Source organism: Phalacrocorax aristotelis, chromosome W (assembly GCF_949628215.1).
Source record: "Phalacrocorax aristotelis chromosome W, bGulAri2.1, whole genome shotgun sequence".
NCBI lineage: Eukaryota > Metazoa > Chordata > Aves > Suliformes > Phalacrocoracidae > Phalacrocorax > Phalacrocorax aristotelis.
This window is the reverse complement of record NC_134310.1, coordinates 9,620,751-9,628,991: the sequence shown is the minus strand read 5'-3', so window position 1 is coordinate 9,628,991 and position 8,241 is coordinate 9,620,751. Positions and strand designations below refer to the sequence as shown.

Here is an 8,241-nt window from a genome sequence, read left to right as displayed (position 1 = left end):
TTACTACTTGGAAACGACATTGCTTTTTCTCTTGGTCTTTGCATTGGCTCTATCCTATTGTCAGCGCAGGAAGATATTAGTAGGGTGACATGTTCAGTTCTTTGTTATTACTTGCAAATGATAACAACTAAAAATAATCTTATTTGTACCATAGATATGATACTTCTATCATTGTTAAACGTCACAAAATACTGATTTATATATCTTTGTAGATACCATGCACCAATTTTGCAAGTCATCACCTAGCACATACACCTTCTACAGCCTGTGCGAAAGGAGTTACCCTCCTCACGCAAGGGGGTCTGCAATTGAGCAATTCAGTGAACTGAAACTATGAAACTAATACACACAGTGTATGTGATCAACTGATTAACTGACAAGGGAAAGGAGATGCAAGATAAAAATCAGGGAATCAGAGATGGGTATTCATTTTATCAGCATCCCTGACACAGCTGTTGATGACCGACTACACCCTTACAGAGAATCAAATCCCTCAGTCTTTACATCCCGCCTGCACTTCATTTCCACAGCTTTGGTTTGTTTGGCATTAGTAGCCCCTGTGCAGGAAAAATACTTGAACTGAGTTTTCACACCAGTCTTCCTACACTGGCCAACTCTCTTCGCTGTTGTTGAGTGTGTTGGTGTTTTGGTTTTTTTTTTTTTAAATTAAGGGGCCAAACTGCATAGAAGATCTTCAAATAGCACAAATATACCATAGGTTTTGGATCACAAGAAAATCCTTCCTTCAGCACCGTATGAAGTGGGCTTAAAGTTCATTCCTCATGCGTACATATCCAGAGTTCAACTTACTTATGTATTTGCAAGTGCTAAAATGAACAACCTTTAGAGTTTGCACTCTTTATAACACTAGCCTATACACCATTACTTGAACATTATTACAAAGTCCTTCCACAAAGACATCAGACATTTAAAACTGTTCTACTTCTCTTTCTTACCTCCCAAGAATAAACTTCCTCACTAAAAGCAACTACTATCAAGCATCCGAGAAACTAGCATTAAGCAAATCATATCATAAATCCTCTTTATACTGCTCTAAACGTCTGCCTCCAGCCTCCCATCTGATCCACATACAGGGCACCACTAATTCAGTTTCAGTAAAGTAACACTAGCGTCATTCAAACAGGACTTGCACATTGCCAGGATGTTGCTAGCGTCCCAGTTCCTCCAGCACTGGGCTGGATGGAAACCGAAGGAACATGGCTAAAAATGAGCAGACCATCCATGGTCAGGGCCTTAAAGCGGTATTTTTCTTTAAACAGTTATGTTTTGCTTTTGTATGTTGCCATGCTGAAAGTACCAGAGCTCATACTTACTGTCAGCAACTTCTAGGATCAAAAAGATTAATTTTTAGTGTTAAAATGTGACACCTGCCCCATGATGAATGCAACACGCGATCCAGGCGGCAGGCTGGGCTACAGTGACAGATTCCCAGTCGCACACTTTTCAGACAGCACTAGAAGTGCACTATGAAACAGAGGTTTCTTTTTGCTCCCCCCACAGCCTCTGCTGACTCTATGAAAGTTTGAGAGTCAAAAGGTTGTTGGAGAGGACAAGCAACAAAGCACGAGCTGAAGACAAACAGGCGATAGATGTTCACACCAGCACATGGAGGTCATTGCCATTAACCAGCAATTAGAGAGAAATCAGGCTATCCCCCTGCAGGCTTGCTGCCATGATACCACAGATGTCTGTGATAACATTCGTGACATGCTCCTTTTCTTGAGATCTCCACTGTCGGCTATGAAAAAATTCTGACCCAAACCAGACTGAACTGCGTGACTGTGGTTTTTTTGTTAAACTAAACCTGAAACACTTTTTTGTGGTTTTTGTTCAATGTGAACAACTTCAGTCAGAGCAGAATAATAATAGAAAAACAAACAAACAAAAAACCCAACTGGCTTCTTGCTGTGGAAAAGGCATGTCAAGGATCATGCTCCTCCCAGACATCGCCAGCTTCCGACCATCCCGGCCATTTAAAGCTTGGATCCACAATGGAGAAGCAGCAGGTTTATGGCATTTTCCTGACTACAGCTACACCTTTAAGATGAAAAGAGCTATTCTGGCCTTTACAAACTTCTGGCTTAAGGAAAAGGTTATTGTATTGGAAACAGTATCAGCTATGGCTCTTGTGTACAGCCCACCACTGAAGGGCTGGTCTCCTGGAAGCACCACTGAACTCACTGCACAGTCTGAACAGGGCTCTGCTGTCCATAAAGAGCATCACACTCTCAGCACTGGGAACCTTTCAGCAGTACTTGACTATCAGGTGGTGTTTAGCTGGTGCTGCAGGGCACCCGACCAGCTCAAGTCACCAATTGTTATTTTTAGGAGATACGATGAGCTTGTTTACTTTGAGACCATGTCTCTGCATATTTCCAGCTAACCAATGTTTCCATCAAACACCCAAAGAAAGCTCACAACATACAGTGCGTGTGTGCCAGCAGTGAGCAGCTCCCAACCAAAAATTTCTAGCCTACAGGTAATCTCAAAGAATGAAGTTTGCCATCTGGAGCTCAACTTGAACGCTAACATGCAGGCAAATACTGTGAGAGACTTGATAAACTGTGATGCTGCCTTCAGCTAAGAAAGGTGGCTTCAAATTATCCCAGGAGCATGGGCACTTGCAACCCTGGGCTACCAGCAGATCAACAACAGGACCAAGAGTTTTAATATCCCCAACAACTGCTGGGAAAACAGAACCAAAATGGAGTCACTGCATCACACAAAGTCCTCTACTACTTCCTGAAATTACAGATGACTCTGTGCACAAGATACTAGCTCCCAATTCCAGAAAATCCAATTTAAGCACATTATTTATCAACTATCACTAATCTACAGATGGCAAAAACCTCATCTTTACTCCACATAAGTTGAATATTTACCTAAAAAAACTTCAAGAGCAAAAGGCAAAGTTGAACCGCTCACAGAAGAGCATATAAATGATAAAGGTAAAAGATACAGTGGATCAGTGAAGACACTATTCTCTTGTGCCAGTGCCAAAGGAAGCTTCTGATAGCACACAAGGCTGTCTTATTCCGAAAACATTCCAGGGTGCCAGAAACATTAAACACAATTCAACAAATTAAACATTTTAAAAAAAATTTATCTCAGTAGAAGGAACACTGCATCTATTTAACATGTAGTTTCTTTCCACAGGGTTTATAATCTTTAAATTCGCAAAACAAAGCCAAGAGAGTGTTTGTAATAGAAGATCTGAACTGTCAGTCACAACGCTCGCGAAACTCCATTCCAGCACTGATAACATATACTGGAATGTGTAGAGGATTGTTTCCTGATACAAATGTTAGCTGTGCCAACCAGGAAGGAGGCACTGCTGGACTTGCTATTCACAAACTGAGAAAGCCTGATTTGTAATATCTCGGTTAGTGATAGCCTTGGCTGCAGTGACCACAATATTGTGGAGTTCGGGATCCTGCTGAGTGTGCTGAAGGTCAGCTCTAAGACAAGGATTCTTGATTTTAGAAGAGAAAACTTCAGTGCGCTCAGGGCTCAATTGGGAGGGATTTGATGGGAGGCTTCCATGGAATACAAAGGAGCTAGTGAGAGCTGGGAATTCTTCAAGAACTCTCTATTGGAAGCACAAAGCCAATTTATCACCTACAAAGGAAAAGGAAGTAAGCAGAGCAAGAGGCCCCCTTGGTTCAATCATGACCTCCTGGGTCTACTCAAATCCAAAAGGGAAGCATACCAGAGATGGAGAAGTGGGGGATTGTCCACCGAGAACTACAAGGGCATAGCCAGAGAGTGCAGAGACGCAGTCAGAAAAGCAAAAGCCCAATTTGAATTGAAACTGGCTGTAGACATAAAAAATAACAAGAAAGGGTTCTTCAGACATGTCAACCACAAGCAGAAAAAGAAGGAAAACATAGGCCCATTGTTAAATGGAAAAGGAGAATCACTCACCAATGATGCTGAAAAGGCAGAGGTCCTCAACACCTTCTTCACCTCGGTCTTTACCAGCACTGTAGGGTCCCAGGCTTTGGGAACAAAATTGCCAATTGAACCAAACACCGACCCACCATCAGTGAAGGAAGAGTTAGTATATGAACTATACAGGAGCTTGACCCCCACAAATCAATGAGCCCTGACGCCATCCACCTGAGGGTCTTGAGAGAGATTGCTGACATCATCGCAAGGCCACTCTCCATAATCTTCGAGAAGTCATGGAGAACGGGGGACGTCCCAGAGGACTGGAGGAAGGCAAATGTTACCCCTATCTACAAGAAAGGCTCGAGGGAGGATCCGGGTAACTATAGGCCCATCAGCCTTACTTCAATCCCTGGGAAAGTTATGGAACGAATCCTCCTGGGGGCCATCACAAGTCAAATGAAGCACGTGATTGGGAAAAGCCAACATGGCTTCACTAAGGGCAGATTGTGCTTGACAAACCTGGTGGCCTTCTATGACAAAGTGACTTGCCTGGTTGACATGGGGCGGGCAGTGGACATTGTTTACCTGGACTTCTCCAAGGCCTTTGATACGGTCCCCCATAGTCTCCTCCTGGAGAAATTGATGTGTTACGGCCTAGAGAAGTGGTCTGTGCAGTGGGTGGGGAACTGGCTGACAGGCCACACCCAAAGGGTGGTGGTAAATAGCTCTTTCTCAAACTGGCAACCTGTCACTAGTGGAGTCCCCCAGGGATCGATATTGGGCCCAATGTTATTCAACATCTTTATAAGTGATCTGGATAACAGCATCAAGTGTAGCCTGATGAAGTTTGCTGATGACACCAAGTTGAGTGGGGAAGTAGACACTCCAGAAGGGAGAGCTGCTCTGCAGGATGATCTGGATAGGCTGGAAGAGTGGGCCAGCAAGGACCTTATGAAGTTCAACAAGGACAAGTGTAAGGTCTTGCACCTGGGAAAACATAGTCCAGGAGTACAGCACAGACTGGGATCCACCTGGCTGGAGAGCAGCTCTGTGGAAAGGGACCTGGGGGTCCTGGTGGACAGAAAGCTCAACATGAGCGAACAGTGTGCTGCTGCGGCCAAGAAGGCCAACAGGATGCTGGGTTGCATCAAAAAGGGCATCACCAGCAGAGATAAAGAAGTCATTATCCCACTCTACTCAGCGCTTGTCAGGCCACACCTGGAGTACTGTGTACAGTTCTGGTCCCCGCTCTACAAAAAGGATGTGGACAGGCTGGAAGGGGTCCAGAGAAGGGCCACCAAGATGATCAAAGGACTGGGAAGCCTGCCATATGAGGATAGGCTGGGAGAACTGGGTTTGTTCAGCCTTGAGAAAAGGAGGCTCAGAGGGGATCTCATCACCGTGTACCAGTACTTAATGGGTAGTTACAAAGAAGATGGAGACTCCCTTTTAACACAGAGTCACATGGAAAGGACAAGGGGGAATGGACACAAATTGCTCTTGGTGAGATTCCAATTGGACACCAGAGGGAAATTTTTCACACTGAGGACAGTCAACCATTGGAATAATCTCCCCAGGGAAGTGGTTGACCTGGCCACGGTGGACACCTTCAAGAATCATCTGGACAGGGTGCTGGGCCATCTTGTTTAGACTCTGCTCTTCCTAGAAAGGTTGGACTAGATGATCCCTGAGGTTCCTTCCAACCTGGGATTCTGTGATTCACGCACTCTATTACAAAAAGCTCACACCACACCTGGACTGAAGCAGGCTAGGGCTTGTTTGCCAGCCGTTAACGCAAGTGGCCCTTGTCTATGTGGTTCAACTCTTTACTGTCGTGGTTTAGCCAGCAACTCAGCCCCACACAGCCGCTCGTTCACTCCCCCACCAGTGCGACGGGGGAGAGAATCAGAAGGGTAACGCTCTGGGATTGAGATAAGAACAGCTTAATAATTAAAATAAAACAACAACAACAAAAAGGCAATGGAAAGGAAAACAATGAGAGGCACAAAACCCGGGGCGGGGGGGGGGGAAGGGGAACGAACCACGGAAACAAACAGCACATGACACAGCCACTCAAGACCCACCAACCCGATGCTCCCAGTCCCAAAGCCGCAACTGCCCCCATTAAAATACTGGTCATGGCACCACATGGTATGGAATGAACATCCCATTGGCCAGTCGGGGTCAGCTGCCCTGGCCATGGCCCTGCCCCTCCCACCCACCTGCCAACGTAGCAGAGCACAGGAAGCTGGAAAGGTCCCTGACACCCACAGGCACTAGAGTGAGGAGAATCAACTCCTCCTCAGCCAAAACCAGCACATTCTCCACCCCTTATTCCATACCATCTACACCATGCCCAGGTCCCATACCATCCAATACAAACTTACCAACCACCACCCCTCCCCTTCCCATCCTTTAACATAATACACAGACATCATTCCCTTAGTTCATGGACTTTCCCTATAAAATGTCCGTTAAAATGTCCATTGAGTTCACGCAGTCCATGACTCTGGGCTCCATCTGTCGTATCAGTCTTTCAGGGTGGGAGAGATGGTGTGTGTGGAGTTGGGTTGCTGCATACCAAGTCAGTCACCGTTCCATCACTGCTGCACTTTGTTTGTTTCACAGTTCATCTTCCATGGATTGGGAGGTTTGTACTATGATATCATTGATACAACACAGAGGTGACACACAATATTATATAGCAGTTCGCATTATGCCATTCAGTTCATTGGCTGTTTTTGCCCAAAATCAAATCCCCTTGAGGCACACATCGGATTTCTCCATCCTCCCGCATCACCCACCAAGTGCACCCAGGTCCTCGAGCAAAAGCAATCCCATGAATGGGTTTGCCTTTGCCTGAGGCAGGAAGCACCCAGACTGTTTTGCCCAGCATATTTTTTATGTGCACTACAGGGACTCTATCCCCTTCCACAGTATGTAGGATTTCTGACTGGGCAGGGCCAGCTCGGTTGGCAGATCCCCTCGTGTTGACTAACCACGTGGCTTTTGCTAAATGTGTATCCCAGGGCTTGAATGTTCCACGCCCCCCATTGCTCTCAGTGTAGTTTTTAACAATCCATTGTACCGTTCAATTTTCCAGAGGTTGGTGCACGATAGGGGATGTGATACACCCACTCAATACCATGCTCTTTGGTGCAGGTGTCTATGATGCTATTTCGGAAATGAGTCCCCTTGTCTGACTCAGTTCTCTCTGGGGTGCCATGTCGCCACAGGACTTGTTTCTCAAGACCCAGGATAGTGTTCCAGGCAGTGGCATGGGGCACAGGATACGTTTCCAGCCAGCCAGTCGTTGTTTCTACCATTGTAAGCACATGGCACTTGCCTTGGCGGGTCTGTGGGAGTGTGATATAGTCAGTTTGCCAGGTCTCCCCATATTTATATTTCAGCCATCGTCCCCCATACCACAGAGGCTTTACCCACTTCGCTTGCTTGATTGCAGCGCATGTGTCACATTCGTGGATAACCTGTGCAATAACATCCATGGTCAAGTCCACCCCTCTATCACTGGACCACCTGTATGTTGCATCTCTCCCTTGATAGCCTGAGGTGTCATGGGCCCACCGAGCCAGAAATAGTTCACCCTTATGTTGCCAGTCCAGATCCACCTCAGCCACTTCAGTCTTGGCAGCCTGATCTACCTGCTGGTTGTTTCGATGTTCTTCAGTGGCCCGACTCTTGGGGACGTGAGCATCCACATGACGTACCTTTACAACCAGGTTCTCTACCTGGGCAGCAATATCTTGCCACAATGTGGCAGCCCAGATGGGTTTGCCTCTGTGCTGCCAGTTGCTTTGCTTCCACGGCTGTAACCAGCCCCACAGGGCATTTGCCACCATCCAGGAGTCAATATAAAGACAGAGCACTGGCCACTTTTCCCATTCAGCAAAGTCTAAGGCCAGTTGGATGGCCTTTACCTCTGCAAACTGGCTCGATTCACCTTCTGCTTCAGCAGTTTCTGCTACTTGTCGTGTAGGACTCCAAACAACAGCCTTCCATCTCCGGTGCTTTCCCACAAGGCGACAGGAACCATCAGTGAACAGGGCATATTGCTTCTCATCTTCTGGCAGTTTGTTATACAGTGGGGCTTCTTCAGCACGTGTCACCTCCTCCTCTGGTGATAATCCAAAATCTTTGCCTTCTGGCCAGTCCATAATCACTTCCAAGATTCCTGGGCGACTGGGGTTTCCTACTCGAGCCCCCTGAGTGATCAGTGCAACCCATTTACTCCATGTAGCATCAGTTGAATGGTGTGTAGAGGGGATGTTTCCTTTGAACATCCAGCCCACCCTCAGCAGTCGGGGTGCC

At 46.5% G+C, this 8,241-nt stretch overlaps 1 long non-coding RNA gene across 1 annotated transcript; it reads right to left on the bottom strand.

Annotated features, from left to right (window-relative positions):
* Positions 1-1,735: 1,735 nt before the first annotated feature.
* Positions 1,736-3,679, bottom strand: LOC142049780 (uncharacterized). The gene is made up of 2 exons (XR_012657822.1): positions 1,905-3,679; positions 1,736-1,864 (listed from the first exon to the last, which is right to left on the bottom strand). It is a non-coding gene; the product is annotated as an uncharacterized LOC142049780 (long non-coding RNA).
* Between the last annotated feature and the right edge of the window lie 4,562 nt (positions 3,680-8,241).